Source organism: Sciurus carolinensis, chromosome 19 (assembly GCF_902686445.1).
Source record: "Sciurus carolinensis chromosome 19, mSciCar1.2, whole genome shotgun sequence".
Taxonomy (NCBI): Eukaryota; Metazoa; Chordata; class Mammalia; order Rodentia; family Sciuridae; genus Sciurus; species Sciurus carolinensis.
In genome coordinates, this window is record NC_062231.1 from 5,908,474 (window position 1) to 5,927,499 (window position 19,026).

Consider the following 19,026-nt stretch of genomic DNA (forward strand, 5'->3'; position numbering starts at 1 on the left):
CAGGTCACATTGTCCCAGCACCTAACGGTGTGACAGGGACGGGGTGGCTTTCCACACCCGCGGCCTCTCTGTTCCTGGCCTCATCCAACCCCGGGAATGGCTGAGGCTCTGACAGCGTCCACAGCTGACGGTTCAGGGTCACATCAGCGTGGGCTGAGCAGGGCCCCCCGTGGCCGCCCCTCTGTCCAGGAGGTGACCCCGGGTCCCCACGCGCACTGCCGGCCCCCAACCCTGCAGCCCGTGTCCCGTCTGGGTGCCCCGCTCAGCTGTGCTCACGCCCCAGCGTCCCCTCAGTAAGATCAGCAGAGTGACCTGCCTGTGGGGGCTGTGGGGACCGTCATCGCCCAGGCCACCATCGTCACCGATGCTGTCGCCACATCTCTCCCCACGGACTTCGAACACAGCTCAGGGCAAAGGCTTTGGCTCTGTGTGGACCTAGCTGGCCCCTCTCTCCACCGCTCGCTCCGGCTGTGGCTTTTCAACAAAACCCACGTTAAAAAGCAAAAATCTGAAGAGGCCCAAAGGAAGCGTCTGGAAGCCAGGCCTCTGGGGCGCCCAGTGGAGGCTGTGGCCAAGTCCTCGAGTTTTCCAGAAGGTCCTGTTTCGGGGTGAAATCGCCCACTTTTTCGGCATGTGGACAGGCACCACGAGGAGACAGCGGTGACCGTTAGGCTGGACGTGGCCCTCGTGCCGCCCGCGCGCGGCCTCTGATGTGTACCAAAGCTTGAGTTTTAGAGATGGAGACACTGAGGCCCAGAGAGGGTGAAGGCCGTAGCCCAGGCTGCACAGCATGCCCTGCAGAGGGGAGGCCAAACCCTCTCGGAGAAAGCCTTTCCCCCATCCAGGGAAGCTGCAGAGTGATTAGCAGGAGGGAGGGAAGGAGGGAGATGATGGGTGATGGATGGATGGAGAGGTGGGGGATGGGGAGCGGGGGATGGCCACGTGCGCCAAGTGCCACAGGAAAACCCTCAGCAAGACCCCCGTCCAGAGAGTCCTGGGGCAAAGTCCCCACCCCAGTCGCAGCCCCCCCACCCCCACAGGCTGCAAGGCAAGTCCCAGGTGCACTTTCCAAGCCTGCAGGAAGCCTCTTGCTCCAATTTATAGGGGAGGACGAGTCTCAGGCAAGAGACGCACCAGCACCCGGAAGGGAGGGAGGGGCAGGACTCTGGCTTCACATCCTCACTTAGTCCTCCGTCTTCCACTTCCCCAAAGGGAGACTTGAGGAAGATGGAGAGCCAGGCTCGGTGGTGCACGCCTGTCATCCCAGAGGCTGGGGAGGCTGAGGCAGGAGGATCACAAGGTGGAGGCTGGCCTCAGTCACTGAGTGGAGGCCCCAAGCAACTCAGTGAGAACCTGTCTCTCAATAAAACATAAAAAGGGCTGGGGAGGGGGCTCAGGGGTTAAGCATCCCTGGGGTCAAGCCTCAATACCAAAAATTTATTAATTATTAATTTATTAATTATTAATTATAATTTATTAATTATTATTATAATAATGAAGATGGCAAAAAAGCAGACCTCCCTGCTTCCACTCACATCCCATCGAACCGGCCTCCAAGCTGTGGCCATATCAGTCCACACTCTCTGCCTACCACCAGCCGTAGCTCCCCATGGTCCTGCAGATAAAGTCCACCACACCAGGAGCCCTGTGCACAGCAGCAGCCGTGATGCCGTCTAGGAAGTGGGTGCTCCGTTCCCCAGAGCACCAGAGAAGATTCCAGCAACCAGAGAAGCTGAAGCCAGAGAAGGTTCCAGCAACCCTCGCTCTGGCTCGCCCTGTTTGCTCCCCACGACATTGTGCACATCTTCCTGTCCCCTCTACCGGGGGCCTTCCCCTTCCCTTTGCTCCACCTGACACGCGCTGGGTCCTCTGAGGAGCCTTTCTGCGCCACCACGGGAGGGAGGGTCCGAGGCTGTCCACTTCAGCCTCTCTCCTGGTCTCTTCCCAGGCCGCTGGGATCAGAACGATGCTCCCCAACACCGTTTCAGAGGCCCCGTCCTGGAAGGCAGGGAGGTGAAGGGGTTCACCCCCAGGACGAGTCGCTGATGGGCACAGAAACGGGACCCGTGTCCTGGGCAGCAACCAGGCCGATTCTTCCTGCTTGGGCAAGTGTATCAGTCAGCTACTGCCGCGTAACAAACCCCCACTTCAGTGCCTTCAAACACGGGTCACGTAGCGCGGAGCCCGTCCTGAGAAGCACGGAACTCCCAGGCCCAGCAGTAGTGTCGGGGCTCCCGGGCTACAGACCCGGGGAGCCTGTGACGCCGACGTGCTGGGCGATCCTAACGCGATGGTCAGTACGTGTGCATCTAAACACGGGAAGGTCGGGGGGCAGCAGGGACTTCCAGAGCTGCTGTGGCTTACGGGGCCACCACGGTGTAAGTCTGATCCTGACCGCAGCGTCAACGTGTGGCCCGTGACTTCACTTCTTCCTGTCCCTGAGTCCACAGGTGCCCTGGGCTTCTCGTGTATGGGGCTCGGCTCACCCTGCCACCGCGTCCCGTCCCCCCGCAGGCTGGCCCAGGCCAGGCCCCTCAGAGGAGAAGGAGTCCAGAAGTGGGCGCAGATGCCACCTCGTGCCAGGAAGGCCGGTCACACAGCCCGGGGCCCAGGGACAGGGAGGGAATGGCGTCCCACTGCCTGGCCACAGGACTGGTGGTGGAGACCTCGTGGCGGCAGAGAGCGCCGTGCGTGGCTCAGAGGGCAGGGCGGGGACGCGGTCCCCGAGGCCCAGCTCCTTGAGGGGCTCAGCAAGGCCATGCGGGAGTCCATCCTGGGTCTCGCCTTCCCCACCCCATCTGTCAGCAGGTGCCGTGGATCCTACTTCTTCCTGTCCCCAGAGCCGGCCTCCCCCTGTCTGCGGACCCCCTGGCCATTCCCGTACCTGAGTGACTTCTCACCACACCCAGGTCTCCTCCTGGGCCACGTGGCTGGTTCAGAACCACAGAACCGAGCTGATGTCCTCTACTGCCCGGCCCAGCAACACCTCCCATGCGCCTTCCCTGACGGGCTCAGTACGAAAGGAAGGGAGGGCCTTGGGTCCTGTCCCTGGACAGCCACCTGCAAGAGAGCCACCTGCTCACCAGGAAAACCCACAGGCAAGACATAAATGTCTACTGTGTGGGAAGAGCTCGACATTTGGGAGTTTGTCTGAGCCTCTCCTGTTCTTCTGACAAGCCAGGTCCCGCCCTGCCCCAGGACCTTTGCACATGCAGTTCCCCCAATCTTCCCCCAGCTCTTTCTTGTTAATAGGACCTGGCCCAACTGCCCACACTTCAGGACATAAGGACGGTCTATCCACTACTTTTTGCTTCCATGTGGCATTTGCCACTATCCAAAATGGCATTTCTCATTTCACAGAGGCTGCCGGGTATAGCTGAGCAGGAAGCCTTGCTCAGAGTTGGCCGTGCTCTTTACCAGATATGCCTCTCTGTGCCTGTGTCTGTCCCATTCACAGAGCGGACGCAGTCACCGTACCCTCGCACTTATTAAGTGATGAATACATACAAATTACTGAACCATTTATGTGGTGGAAGCCTGAGCTTTGGGTATGAGTGAGGTCGTGAGGTGTCAGGCGAGCAGGACTCTGGGTGGCTGCTGGGTCGCCGGTGGCCAGCACGCAATTGGGGTCATTCTTTGCTGAATAAGGATGAATGGAGATCCGGAGCCCCTTCCCAGACTCCCCGGGCCCGGCCTGGGCTCGGAGGCTGGGGCGGGCCTCTGGAGTAGAGGCACTGGAGGCAGAGAGGCAGGCGTGTCTGCACAGAGGAGCCCAGACAGAGCAAGTCCCCGCACTGTGGCCACAGGCACGCATGCTCCATTGACAGGCAGCCACTGGTCGCCACAACAACGCTCCTGGCCCCAGAAGAATGTGGTGGAGACAACAGGAGCGCTCGGCCGCCGCCCCCTCGCTTAGCCCCCGAGACGGCAGGGAGAACCTCGCGCGGCGCATGCGCAGAGACCCACCGTCAAACAAAGACATGGAGCCAGAGACCCAGAGGGACGCTCGCAGCCGAAAGAGAGCGGACACCTGCAGAGAGAGGCACAGACGCAGCTCAGCCACGGGCTCAGCCCGAGGCAGACACCAAGATGCACACGGGCCACCTCAAAGGCAGGGTCACACTTGCAGGACGCACACCCAGGCAGACTGGGCTCAGAGCAGCTCCTGGGAGCCACAGCGTGAGCTCCACTGCTCACCTGCAGTCTCTGGCCCCTGACCAAGGGCAGGGTCCCCACCTGCATGAATGTGTCTGTGTGCGTGTTGGGAGGGGCGGGTGGAAGGCTAGGCTAGGAGGAGGGTCAGTGCCACCTCCCAGGGAGGCCACATTCAGACATTCAGACAGAAGACACTTGGGTAGGAAGAGAGGAGAAGTTGGTGTGTGAGTGAGCTTTCCGTTACTGTAACAAAATACCTGAACCCATCAACTTATAAAGAAGAAAGGTTTCTTCTGACTCACAGTTTGGGAAGTTGCGGTTCAGATCTGTTAGCCCTGTTGCTTTTGAGCCTGTGGTGAGGCGTCATGGCGGTGAACGTCAAAACCGAAATTATTCAGACTCCCAGCTGTGGTTAGAAGGTCCACGTGGCCTGGTTCCTGCTGACCGTCAGCATCTGGCTGTCCCTACTCACTTGCCGAAGCCACTTGAGCTTCCCCACTGGGTCTCACCCGCCACGCTCATCCCCACCCTCCTCCCTCCAGCGGGGAGGGAAACCCCAGCCACTGCTACCCCTGCCCAACCTGCCCCTTATCAAGGCTGGTTATCAGGTTGTACGTGGTTTTGTGCGTGGTTTTCAGCGACCCCAAGATCCTAGCAGCAGTGTGGTCCCTGGGTGGGAGCCCCTCTCCCACCCCTTCCTGAAGTGCTTCCTAGGGCCGTTTGAACCCTGGCACTCATGAGCTTTCATCAGGTTTCTTTCCCGAGCCCCACGGGCTGTTCGCGGGTCATGGTGGTTGTGTCAACAGGAGAACAAGGGGTTGGGGAGTGGAGGCCAGGGGATGGGCATCGGCCTTTCCTCGGGGGTAGCCGTCCCTTGCAGACTCCCCGCCCCACACCCTCCTCCACGCGCTGGGAGATGGTTCTCCAGCCAGGCTTCTGCTGCAGGGAGCAGCATGGGCCAGGTTGGAAGTGCACCCAGAGCCCAGGGGAGGCGAGGGACACAGTCAAGGAACCCCGTCCAGCTCTCCTCCCAACAGCTCCCTTGGCAGAGGAGCCACGCAGTGGCAGGGGTCTGGGCCTGGCCCCCTGGGGACCTATTCTTCAGGGCTACTTCACACCAAGGTGTCTTGGCTGAGCTACGAGAGCAACCGGAATTCCCAACGAAGTCGGGAGACCTGCCTCCAACTCAGCCATGAGCTAGAGGCGGCCATGGACGGAGGCAGGAGCCCGACGCAGCGTCTAGGAAGTGACCGGCAGACGGAAGGACTAGGCTGGCTCTTCCTTTCCTGGGCTCAGCGAAGGGAGAGAAAGAGTCGTATCCTTTTTATTTTTTATTTTAATATTTTTTTAAATTTTTTTAGCTGTAGATGGACACAATACCTTTATTTTATTTATTTATTTTTAGGTGGCGCTGAGGGTCGAACCCAGGGCCTCACACGTGCTAGGCAAGCGCTCTGCCACTGAGCCCCAGCCCCTGCTTTGTATTTTTTCAATAGCAAAAGTAACACATGCTCCTTAGCTTCATAAAACTTGGAAGGGAGCCACCAATTTGACCCAGCTCTCCCACTCCTCGGTTTATACCCAAAGGACTTAAAATCGGCATAGCACAGTGACGCAGCCACATCCATGTTTACAGCAGCTCAATTCACAATAGCGAAACTATGGAACCAAGTTAGGTTCCATAGAACAGATGAATGGATAAAGAAATTGTGGTACATATACAAAATGGAATATTACTCAGCCTTAAAGAAGAATGAAATGATGGCATTTGCGGGTAAATGGATGAAGCTGGAGAATATCATGCTAAGTGAGATAAGCCAATCCCAAAGAACCAAAGGCCAAATGTTTTCTCTGATATGCAGATGCTAATTCACAATGGAGGGGGAATGCTAGGAAATAATAGAGTTACTTCATATTAGGTAGAAGGGAGTGAAGGGAGGGGAAGAGGTTTGGGGTAGGAAGGACTGTAGAGTAAAATAGACACTATCGCCTCATGTACACATATGACTGCATGAACCATGTGATCCTGCATTTGGCACAATCCAAAAAATAAGAAATTATGCTCCATTTAGTGTGATTTTTCAAAATGCATACATGCATTCTACAGTCCTGTATAACTGGTTAGAACAAATTCTAAAACAAATTTTTTTAAAAACCGCACAGAGGTATCTGGAGTCAAAAGGTAAAAATAGAAACATCTCTTCCAAAGCCCTAACCCCCAGACATAACCACCAATGGCCAGATTTTGCCAGCGTGAATATAAAGGCAGCCCTATGGATGTTTCCATTTCACAACTCTTTTGCAAGTTGGCTTTCTGAGTTTCAAACTGTGCACAGTTCTTCTAAGTCACAGAACATTCTAGAACGTGAAGGTGTCCACAGGTGGTTCAGCAGGCTCCTAGTTACAGGCTTGGAAGAGGACGCTGATCACCTCCCCGCCATCACGGTGCCACAGATCCTGGGCATTTCTCTTTCTGCACAGGTATTACAGGTCGTCCTGTGTGACTGTTTCAGGAAGTCGCATCCCGCGGAGTCAGGAGGTAGTGAGCTTCCCTTTGCAGGAAGGATACAAACCACTGGCCAGCAGGCTACTGGCAGGGGTTCCTCAGGCAAGTCCTGGGCAGCCCAGAATGGCCCTTTGTGTGCTCCCACTCACAGATCTTGTTCAGGGTCCGAGTCCCCGGCTAAGAGGGGCTTGGACAGCTGCCGTTGGGAAAGCCCTCGCCCTCCCTCCAGGAGGGAGCCTGCTGGGGCACAGTCCCAACATCCTTGAACCAAATAATCAGCTTAACAAGGGAACAGCCCCACCCTCCCCAGGGACGGCCCTGCGAAATCCGCACAAGCCTGATAGAATCAGTGCCACTTTCTGTCACCAGATGTTCAGGGGTGCTAATTTATGCAGGCTAGGAGGGAGGGGGCGATGAGGGAGGGAGCCAGAGGATGGGAGGGAAGCCCGGAGCCTGGACCAGCCGCCGAGGACAGCGGGAGGGCCGGCGGGGGAGGGGCGGGGGAGGGGCCACGCACCCCAGGAGGGACCCACGGGGCCACCAGGGCACCAGAGGGTCTCTGCCCGCCACCAGCTTGCGACTGCCAACATAGGAATCCCTGATTTTGATACCAGGTCCTGGAACACCGTTGAGCATTTCAAGAATCACGTTCCTGGATTCCAACTTCCACAGACGCTGAGCCCCTCGTGGGTGGCAGCTCCAAGGCCACCAGGGTCACCAAGGCTCTGCAGTAAGGTGGCCGAGGACCACATCTAGTGGCAGGCTGCTCGCTGGCTCTGTGCCTCGGCTTCCTGGGGTGTCAAGGGAAGACTGCTGAGCCCAGCATCTCCGAGAGGGGACGGCAAGGCACGAGGTGGCCCGCGCTGGCTCTGGGGTCCTGCTCCTGGTTTCAGTGACGAGTCCAAGAGCGGATCTGCCCCAGGCTGCTCTTCCAGGATTTCTGCCTGGGTCTGGGAGCACCGGGCTTGAGGGCCCGGGGCCACCGGGTGGCCAGCCCTCCGCAGCGGGTGGCTGCTGGGAAGCGCAGCAAACACGCAGAGGGCAGGAAGCTCCCGGGGCGGCGGGAAAGCAAACAGGCCGGCTTCCTCCAGCCTTTCCCAGGCCCGGGCCTGGGGAGTCCTCCTCGGGCGCCCGGCCTGTGTTTGGACAGCTTGACGAGGCGCAGGGACAGAGAAGGCGGAGGGACAGAGATCCAGGGCTGGCCAGGCCCACCGAGCCCCCCGTCCGGGCCCCCCAACAGCCCCGCTCCTCTTCAGGGCCCTTCCTGGCCGGGTGCCCCTCTTGACCCTCCTGGCATGGGGTGCCGGTCTCAGGAGGGGGCGCTGGGGCTAAGAATAAAATGGTGGCAATAATAATCAATGGGGACGATGCGTCCCAGGGCCAGGCAGGACGCTGCGCGCTGTAGCAGGCTGTGCCGCTTAATCTCCACGGCCCCCGTCATCGCCCTGATTTTACAGGTAAAGACACTGAGGCAGGATTGAGGGCTTTTACAGCCCAGGTGATCTGGCTCCCGGTAGCACACTTTCAGTAAGCGACATATTGCCTTTCAAAAGACACTGTCAGCTGGGCGCGGTGACGCATGCCTGAAATCCCAGCGGCTCGGGAGGCTGAGGCAGGAGGATTGCAAGTTGAAGGCCAGCCTCAGCAACTTAGTGAGGCCCTAAGCAACTCAGCGAGACCCTGTCTCTAAATAAAATATAAAAAAGGCTGGGGATGTGGCTCAGGGGTTAAGCAGCCCTGGGTTCAATAACAATAATAATATTGTCGACAGGAGTGTTTTGAGGATAATGAACTTGTATTATTTCCCTCAAGTCCTTTAATGGACCCTATCAGTAGGATGCCCATTTTATAGATAAGATAAACTGAGGCACAGAGAAATGGCACCAGGGACCTTAGACTATCCAGTAAGAAAAAGGAACTAAATGGAACTCAGAGCTATCTCTGTCCACTGCCGAGGCCGGTGATTCTAACTTCCATCTAAGCGTCATTAGCTTCTTCCTGTCACAGAAACAAATACCTCTGCACCCCGGGGCTTCACCGGGCACACTCCTCTGCTCTTCCAGTTCTGGAAGGCGGAGTCCGGAATCAGGTCCCCGGGCACCGGCAGGACTGGCTCCTACTAGAGGTTCTGAGAGGAGGGTCCGTTTCCACGCCCGGTTCTGCTTCTAGAAACCACCCGCGTCCTGGGCTGGGGCCCTCCTGGCGTTCAGAGTCCACCACTCGGATCTTTGCTTCTGTCTTGATACCACCTGGTCCTCCGACCCTGGCCTCCCGAGTCCCCTCGTGGTGACCTCGGGCCTAGAGACCGACCTTCAGTTACTTCACGTCGTCGAGGTCCCCCTTGCCGTATTCGCAGGTTCCAGGGGCGAGGACCTGGTGGGACTGGCGGCTGAGCCCACAGTGTCTTGCCAAGGCAGAGGTCGCGACCTCCGTTTTCAGAGGTGCCAGGCGCATCTGCCGCTGCCAACCCTGGTGAGGGAGGCCCGGGCACTTTGGTTAGACCCCAAAGACCTCGGAACTCGTTCCTGGAAGCGTCCCTTGCCCCACACGGGGACTCCTCCTTCCCCAGACCCCAGCATCTGGCCGGCATCTTGAAGCCCAGGGGTGTGGACGGTGGTCAGCTGGCCATCGGTGGCCTTCCCGCTGGGGCACCCTGGGTGTTCAGCGAGCCTGCTCCTCCCTCTGCCAGGCTCAGGGCTACCAGCTGAGAGGACTTTGTGTGAGGACGGAAATAGCTAAATGACATCATCCAGATTATACGATCCTGCACTGAGCGTGGACGGACGGGTAACGGCGAATCCCGCCATCGCGACGTACAATACAGCGCACCAGTAAAACATGCAGAAACGTTAAAAATACAATTGGAACGGAGACGTCTCACAGCTACGCTGGGGACATGGCCAGACTGCGCCGCCTGGAGGGTTGTGTGCGGAAGCCTGGTTCCCACTGTGGCTCCAGTGAGGTGGGGACCCCAAAGAGGCAGGGCCTGGTGCAAGATGGGGGCGCTGGACTTGCAAGAGGTTAACATAGTTTTCTTGGAACCCTGCTTGGTTCCCACCAGAGGAAGCTGTCATAAAAAGAGCAAGCCTGACCCCTGAGTCCCTCTGGCCTTCTGGGTGGCCAGGTGACCCGCCATTTGTGACTGCCATCTGGCTGAATAAAGGCCTCCAAACCTTGAACGTGCATCCGCTGCAACTGTAAGCAAAACAAACCTCTTTTCTCTATAAAGTACTCAGCCTCAGGCATTTTGTCATAGCCACACAAAACGGACCCATACAAATGGCTGGTTGTGGTAGCCACTGGCCATGTGTGGCCACTGGGACCCCCATTTCAAGAGTGGGTGTTAACATAGAATCATCTCCCTAGATCCCAAGCACCCCAGACCCCCACCTGAAGCGGGCCACACTGGCTCACCTGCCTCCCCCGAGCCCCCGCCACAGGTGTGTCTGGAAAGGTCTCCACCCTGCGGTGCTTTGCCCTGTGTGTAGGTGGCAGTCCTCGCCCCTAGTCCGGCCACCAGGCCTTCCACCACTGTGGCCGTATCAGCAGCACCTGCTGCAGGCCGGCTGTGCACCTCAGTCCCGCGACCACCCTGGGAGGGAGGGACCATCATCTCCATTTTGCGCATGAGCAGGAAGAAGATTCGGCAAGAGTAGGGGAGCCCCTGGTCCATCCAGGAGGACGGGGCAGGACTGGGTTATGAACCCAAGCTTCCCTGAGCACTGCTACAGAGAACATTCTAGAACAAAGGAGCCCAGCACCGTGGGAAGGCACGGGAGCAAATCAGGGTTGCCTGGCACAGCAGGAGCTCCGGATGCCCCCGGCCACCACCGGGACCTGCTCCCAGCCCGGGGCTGCTGCCCACCGAGAGCGAGTCTGGCCGGCTTGGCAGAGGCAGGTGGCCCCTCAGGGTGCCAGGGGCGGGTTCGCCCAGGGCCGGGGAACAAAGGGCTCTCACGGGGCGTAATCCAGGCTGCGGGAGGAGCGGGCAGGTGCCCGGGAAGCGGGTGGACAGGAGGGAGAGTGGGGCGCGCAGCTGGCACGGGCGGTTCCGACGCTGGCCGCCCGTGAAGGCCCCGTTTGTGCACCGGCCGGCGGGGGGCCAGGCTTCTGGGGGCGAGATCCTGGGGCCCGATAGCAGGCCGGGCCTCTGGCTGGGGGCCGGGCCCCTCGGAGGACTGTCGGTCATTGTTCGCTGCGCCTCGTGGGAAGGAAAGCGGGACACTGGCGGTCAGCTGATACCTGTGCGATCTGGCCACCGGGACTCGGCTGCACCGCCCCCGGCTCTGGTTACAGGGCTGATGGGCAGGGGGGCCGCTGGCTGGGGACGGCCGGGGCGGGATCCTGAGCCAGCCGACGTCCCCCTGGCAGGCCACAGTGGCCCCGTAGAGTGACCTGGGCTGGGCGAGGTGTGAAGAGCGCGTGCCACCCCACCCCGGGCCTTCCCACCTCCGCCATGAGGCCACGCGTGGAGGGGACAGCGGGGGACATCCAGCTGCGCGGGAAGCAGAGAAGGCACTGAGGACCCCTGAGCCCCGCTCCGTGGGACCAGCCAGCTCTCTCATCCCTGCATCTGTCAGCGTCCCCACCGTGTCAGCTGCGGTGCCGTGACATCTCACTCCCCACCCTGCCCCCCAGCACGTGGGGACCGAAGCTCTAACAAATGACGGCGGACTGAGCCCCCGTTGAGCACTGAGGGCTTATGCAATGTTTGCTACATGTCAGTACTTGCTGTGGACGTGTTTAGTCCTCACAGCAACCCCCATGATAGCAGTTACAGTAACTACCATAATTGAGGCACAGAGAGGCCAAGCAATCTGCCCAAGGTCACACAGCTCTGAGAGGGCAGAAACGGGATCCAGAAGCGCTGGGATTGGAGCCTGGACCAACCGACTCCAGAATTCATGTTTTTAACCCCTTCTTTACCCTGCCTCTCCACAGCACCGTTAATAACAGCCTTTTACTAAGCACCAGCCATGCTGCCAAGCACATTCTTTAACCTGTGTAACACCTGTAGGTGATCACGGCCTCTCCCGTGTCACCAACTCACGGACAACTCTGGGAAGCAAAGTGCCTGGTAATTCCAGAAGGACAGGCCAGAGACAGCACCGCCAAATGGGTGACGGAAGAGGAACTAGTTACAGAGACACGCACGGGGCACGGGGTTCAGGGGGATCAACACGAGGTTCTGAGAGACCCCGGGGCTGGTGGCAGAAGAGTCAGGCAGTGGCTCAGAGACACGGCCACCTGCAGCCTGCAGAAAAGAACCAGGGAGCCGAGGACGGTGGGGCACACCTGTCATCCCAGCAGCTCAGGAGGCTGAGGCAGGAGGATCACAAGGTGGAGGCCAGCCTCAGCAACTCATCGAGACCCTGTCTCTAAATAAAATATAAAAAGGGCTGTGGGAGGGGCCCAGGTTTGGTTTTAATCTTGGTCACCCACCTAGCAGCTGAAAAGAGTCAAAAGTGGTCCAAAGATAGGAGATGGAAAGTTCCAGAATGAAACATTCCAGCTGGCCACGCTTGCTCTCTGCGCTGGGTGGCATGGTGAGATCTCCACGGGCCCCGTCCATCCGGCTGGGGGCCCACGCCGTCCTGTCCCCTGCCTGCCAGCCACCGAGGAGCCATCTGGGTCAGCAGAGTGACTGTGCTCCGGTGGCCCTTGGCACGGGCCTCGGGCTAAGTTGAGTGTGGACGTTGCCCGTCTCACAACTGCTGTTACCGCCGGGACGGGGGCCAGTCCGCCGCGTCATTAGCAATCACTGCTCATCTCTTCTGACGCCTGATTCGCAGACTAAACTTTACCGACGCCAAGTGCCAACGGGAAAAGCCACGGTGACCCTCAGGATCGAGGCCATTCACGGTTTTAGGCACCACTGGGGCTCTTGGGGCATGTCTAGGGACGTGGGGGCCACCGCACGCCTTGTCCGTAGGCTCCTGCTTCACCTCATTTAGTCTGTCACCCAACCAAGCAGGGAGTTTCAGGCACAGGGACAAAGATGGGGAGAATGGACCCCAGTGAAGGGCCAGGCGACTCCTGGGACTCCAGGCAAACCAGCCAGAAAGGTGTGGCCGGGCCCGGGAGGCGGGGCAGGAAACCAAGGCCACTTCCCTGGGAGCCAGAGCCAGTCTCCAGGCCTCTGCCGGGCAGCAGAGGGACTCAGGCGACCAGGGGTCAGTGGGGATGGTGAACAACACTGGAAAGGCCCCGTTTACAGAGGTGGGAGTTCAGGGCACCCACGGGGGACAGAGTGGCCACAGTAGCCAGCTGTCACCCCGCTAGGCCCAAAGGGACAGGGGAGGAAGGGGTCCCAGGACCAGGAAGGAGCCGGCGTCACGGGAGGGGCCTTGAGTCAGGAGCCGAGATGTCCGCAGAGCTCCTGGGGACCCGGATGCGGGAGGCAGAGGCAGGTACCTGAGGGCCCCAGAGGGCAGGGAGCCCGGATGTGAGGTCCACAGGGTTGTGGGCAGGCAGAGGTCAGCCAAGGAGGACAGCCAGCCCAGGCACAGCAAAGCAAGGCCTAGGAAGCCATTTAGACCCAGCCTGGGTGGCGGCTCCACACCAGGCTGGGCTGTGGTCCTGCTGCATCAGGGCCTTGTGGCTTCAGAGACTTTGGAGCAACTGTGCCCAAAGACGAGGGTGTCACACGCACACACACACCCCGCCAGAAGCAGCAGGTGCAACCTGGATGTTAGCTCCAACCCAGGGACGTGAGTAAGCAGGAGTCCCAGGGTCACGGGCTCGGCCACAGCTGACACCTGGAGGCCCGGACAGCCCCTGGCCATCGCTCCCAACCCAACTGCTTGCCCGGCAGCAGCGGCACCAACCAGACCCCCACGCAGCTTTGAAACCACCGCGTCCGTCTGCTCTATCCCCAAGGGGGACTAGGGCGCCTGCTGCCACCCACAGCCACCTACAGCCACGTGCCCACGGCTTCCCTGAGCCTCTGTCTCCTCATCTGTCAAACAGGAATACCAACAGGGGTTTCTGCCCCCGTGAAACTGTTACCACACCCTGTCGTTGGGGCTGCCATTGCCCCTGCCACCCAGCATGCATCCCCAATGTGAGTCGAGTGTCATTAGCCATAGAAATAAAACGTGAGCCACAGAGGTGATTTAAAATGTTCTTTAAAAAAAATAAAAAGACAGGTGCAATTAATTATTTTTTTTAAACTCGATATAGCCCAGATATTACTTCCAAAGGCGGCACTGGCCACATTTCAAGTGCTCAGCTGCCATTTTCGTGGCTGGTGGTGACTGCTTGTGATGGCCACATGCAAATATGAAGGAAGGATGGCCGGGTGCCGTGGTGCACACCTGTCATCCCGGCAGTTCAGGAGGCTGAGGCAGGAGGATCACAAGGTGGAGGCCAGCCTCAGCCACTTAGCGAGACCCTGTCTCTAAATAAAATATAAAAAGGGCTGGGGAGGTGGCTCAGGAGTTAAGTACCCCTGGGTTCAATCACCTGTAACCCCCCCCAAAAAAATGAATGAATGAAAGAGAGTTTGCTCCAAGCTGGGGTTGTGGAGAGACTTCCTGGGGGAGGAAGCGTTGGCCATGGCTACCCAAGGGCAGGATGGACTGGAGCATGTCGGGATCGGAAGAAGCGGCCCAGGCAAGTGATGAGCAAGAAACCCTGCGTGAGTCAGGAGGAGAAGGCTCGGGACCCCAGAGGTGAGCCCCACACCGCCTGCAGAGGGGGCGAGGCAGTGGGAGGGAGGAACCAAGGGTTAAGGGGGCAGGGAGGGGACAGGGAGGGCGGGGACGCAGAGAAAAGCCCCGAGGAACCCTGAAGGGCTTGAAAAGGTCCAGCTGCATCCTCGGCTGCTTAAGATGCTAGGCCTGCCGTCGCCATGGCGACGGGAGAAAAATCACAGAGCAATTTGTAATCAGCAGCGGTTGCTGCCGCTCCCTGGGAACAATGTTCCGGGCTGGAGCCCGCAGCTCCGAGCCGGGCCCGCTGGTCCAGAGTCGAGCCCCCCCAGCACTTGAGGCCCCCCGCAAACCCTGCACATGTGGCCGCTCACCCCGGCGTGCCCAGCCCCCTCCTCACTGGTGCGCCCGCCCAGCCCCCGGGACCAGCTCGCCCTCTCGCCAAGCTGGGGCCCATCTGTGCTCCGGCCACAGCCCCACCTCCTGCTGCCCTAGGGCAGCCCTGGGAGACAGCCTCCCCCAGCTCCATTTACCAGAGGACACCTGCAGCCTCCTTCCAGGGCTGCCTGGATTCTCTCAACCACCCCCAGGGACAAGCGCCCGCAAACCTCTGTGAGTGGCGTAAAGCACAAAATTCAACTCCCTCCTCTACAGGCATAGACCTTGATTAATGAGACCTGAGCTGACAATGGTCTAGCTAGGGGGCTTCCCTCTCTCCTCTCCACTGCCTTGCCCATCCATAGGCATCTCCAACACAAGGAGGGACTCCTGATCCGACTAGTGGCCTGGCCACAGCCTCAACGTGGGAAGCCACAGAGCAAGCCTCTTGAAGGACCGGAGCAGATTTAGGTGCTCAGGGCTGGAGTCCTACAGCACGAGCAGGTGACAGAAGGACCCCATGGCTCAGGCTGCTAAGGGGGTCCCCAAGACCCTCTGGGCCAGAGACAGAGGGCTCAGCTCCCAGAAGTGGCTCATCATGTGACCTTAGACAGGCTCCCGTCCTCCTCTGGCCTCAGTGCCCAGTTCTAGAAGATGGAGCTGCGGAGCCAGCCTGGGCGGGTGGAGGGAGGCTTGGCTGAGGGGAAGGTGGGCAGGGGAGGGAGGCCACACCCCAGCTGCGCCGGGGCCACAGCCAGGCCCTCCGCCGGCCAGCCCAGCCCCGTTACCTCGGAGGCCGCCTCTCGTGGCTCCATAATTCAACCTGTGGTCCATTACGGCCGCTCCCGACTCCGGCCCTGGAAGTTGGCCAGTCACAAATGGAAAGGAGCCGGGGCTTGGCAGAGAAGGCCGGCCTGCGGTTCTCAGGACAGGAGCCTCCTCTGATCAATGGAGTCTGGGAAGGGAGGACAGAGGAAGGAGGAAGGAGCCATGAGCCCGTGCCTGCACCCCTCAACCCTGCCCTTCCCGGCTGGCAGGCTCTGACCTCCCTGTCCTGAAGCGAGGACCTTAGACTTGCCCCTGGGGAGACCAGCCCGAGAGGGCAAGTGACTTCCCCGAGGTGGCTCTGCAGATAGAGCCAGCCTGACCTGAAGGGGGCTCTGGCTCCTGAATTTCCACCAGAGCCTCAGAGGAAACGGGGGGGCAGGGGTGACTTCCCTGGTCAAACCTCTATAAGAGGCAGGTGACATCCCGCTCCGCCAGCCAGTCCCTTCCTGTGCGTCTTGGGGTGGGTGAGCTTTTGGAGAATGTGTTCAGTGTGGGAAGATTTATTTACAGGGAAACGTCCTTTGGGATCCGTCCCTGTCTTCACTGCTTCCTGCCAGCGTCCCAGCGCCCAGCCCCGGGGACAGTGTGAAGGAGCTGCCTCCCGGCCACCCTCTCGCAGAGAGGTCCAGCCAGGGCGCCACCAGCCTGCTCTCCAGGGCTCACTTGGCTCCTGTCCCTCGCCCTGCGAAGGAGGATCCCCTGGGGAAACCGATCCCCGGAGGCGGCGGGACCTGTGCAGGGCTGGGCGCAAGTGCATCCGCCGGACCCCCTTTAGAGCTACGCTGCCCAGCGAGACAGCCACCAGCCACGCGTGGCTGCAGAGCTCTCGAAATGTGGCCGGTCCACGCCGGGATGTCACCTGAGGGTCACACACACCACACGCCAAGGGCGCACAGAGGGCGCAAGGTCTCGTCCGCAGACTTTCCAACAGAACCCCAAGTTGGCACCCTCCCGGGTCACAGAAATCGCACTCTGACGCCCCGTCTCTCCGCCACCAAGGTCCCCGCCACGCCCAGGGCGCAGGTGCTGGGTCCCCAGGTCCGCGCGGCCTGGTCCAGCAGCCCCGCCCCACGCTTGACTGTGCCCTTGTGACTTGACCCGGAAATGACCAGCGCTCCCTCCCGGGGCCACCCTGAGAGCTGGTGAAGGGTGACTACTGTCCTTGCGCTCCATGGACCCTAACCAGCCTGGGCCCAGAGACGGAAGCGCTTGCCCTGGACACACACAGCAGGGTGGTGGGACCAGCAGGCCTGCCCGGCACTCCCCACACCCGGGCGGGCGGGAGGGAGGTGGCCCGCTCGGGCACAATGGAGTCAGTGACCAGACCGAGGCTGGGAGGCCCCGGGCGGCTCGGCCTGTGTGTTTAGCATACCAGGCGGAGGCCCCCGTCCCTTCCCGGAGTGGGTTCCAGGACAGACCATAATGTCCTGATTGTCGTCCGATACCATGATGGAGGGCCCTGTCACATTTTTGTCCCCGTTACTGGGGTCCCCATTCACGGCCACTGTCACCACGCTCAGAGCGAGCCAGGCCGGGCAGCCTCCTTTGCATTAAAATGGGATGAGAAGCAGACCTTCTCCGCGGAGCAACTGGGCAGAAAACAGGATTAGGCCAGGGGAAGGGCTGCCGGCCCCCCAGGGCCTCACCACCGCCGGCCAGTGTCCTCGCCCCTGCACTGGGCCTCCCAGAGGAGCCCCTTCCCGGGCCTCAGTTTCCCCAGCTCCGGGAGAGGGGAGGGGAAGCAGGCTCCCACCAAAACCGGTGCCCGCGGGCCTCGCTCTGTAGCTCAGGAACGCCAGGCCCGGTTCCAGTAGAGACTCAGTGCAAAATAGGACAGGGCTGCCCCAGAGGGACATGGGGACAGAGAAGTGCCTGGCCTCCGGGTGTCCCCTCAGCTCCCTGATGCTCTTACAAAACACTTGGGACGGCCAACGTACACAGAGAAAAATGACTCAGGTGGCTCCGTTGCTTTTAGGCCTCTGGCAGGGGGACAAGACATCAGGAGCTGATCAGGTGGCGAGGCCAAACCAGAAAGAAAAGACAGGACCGGGGTCCCACTGTCCATTTGACAGCACACCCTGGCTAGGTTCCATCTCTGAAAGGACCCACCGCCTCCCCAAAACCCCATGCTGGGGACCGGTCTTTGGGAGACCTTCAACATCCACGCTCTAGAAGTTTCCCAGCCAAACCCTGAGGAGGTGGAACCACAGGAAGCAAGCACAGGGCAAAGGCCATTAAGATTCAGTGTCCCTAGCTGGGCACGGTGGCACATGTCTGTCATCTCAGAGGCTCAGGAGGCTGAGGCAGGAGGATCGCAAGTTGGAGGCCAGCCTCAGCAACTCAGTGAGACCCTGTCTCTAAATAAAATATAAAAGGCGTTGGGGAGGTGGCTCAGTGGTGAAGCACCCCTGGGTTCCATCCCTGGGACCAAAAAAAAAAAAAAAAGAAAATTCAGTGTCCCACAGTCAAAAGATGCAGAGATAGCAGCACGTCACGAGAGCCCAAAGTAGGGGAGTGGCCCTCGACAGGACTGGACACGTCACCACTAGAGGATCACGCGTGCTGAGGTCTATGGATCCACACAGGGTGCCTTGCAGGAAGAGAACTCAGAAGACCACATGGTCACAAACAGGGCTAAGTAACTCCCGCGGAACCCGGGCAGCCCTGAGGTGAGAGGGGCGCTGGGAAGTCTGAAAGGGCCAGCTCCGGAAACGGAGAGGCGCACGCAGGCGTGTTTAGCGGGGTCCATGTATAGGAACCACACTCTGCATGTAGATGCACAGAAAGTACCTGTGGCATGGGCTAGGGGTGTGGCTCAGTTGGTAGAGCACTTGCCTCCTAAGCACAAGGCCCTGGGTTCAATCCCCAGCACCGCAAAATAAAAAAAAAAGGAAAGAAAAAGAAAATATCTGCAGCACATGGAACCATGAACACTCTAGGACATCCCAGAAGCCGAGGAGGGAACTTTTTACACTGTTTCCTCTATGCTTCTTCACCACTATGTGGAAGGTTCCAGCTTAAGATGGTTCAACTTGATTTTTGGTTTTTTTTCTGGTACCAGGGATTGAACTCACGGGCCCTCGACCACTGAGCCCCATCCCCAGCCCTGTTCTGTATTTTATTCAGAGACCGGGTCTCGCTGAGTAGCTTAGGGTCTGGCTACATTGCTGAGGCTGGCCTTGAACTTGCGATCCTCCTGCCTCAGCCTCCCCCGCCGCTGGTGTGCACCACGGCATCCGGTTTCGACTTGACCTTTTGACTTTGCCATCAGGCAAAGACCTTATGTGTTCAGTAGAAACTGTAATTGAGGGTTTTTTCTTTTTCTTTTTCTTTTTCTTGCTTGCTGGGAATGGAACCCAGCCTCACGCATGCCTGGCAAATGCTCCACCATGGAGCCACACCCCCAGGTCAAAGGAGACTTCGCCTGGACCTCCAGTCTGTCCTCAGTTTTCTAACAACGGTGCTCACAGGCTAATAGCTAGTGTGGATCGTGGGCCTACTGTGTGT

General features: G+C 59.4%; 1 non-coding gene across 1 annotated transcript; it reads left to right on the top strand.

The window, feature by feature from the left end:
- Positions 1-18,323: 18,323 nt before the first annotated feature.
- Trnar-ccu (transfer RNA arginine (anticodon CCU)) lies at positions 18,324-18,396 on the top strand. The gene has a single exon. It is a non-coding gene; the product is annotated as a tRNA-Arg (tRNA).
- The last annotated feature ends 630 nt before the right edge of the window (positions 18,397-19,026 follow it).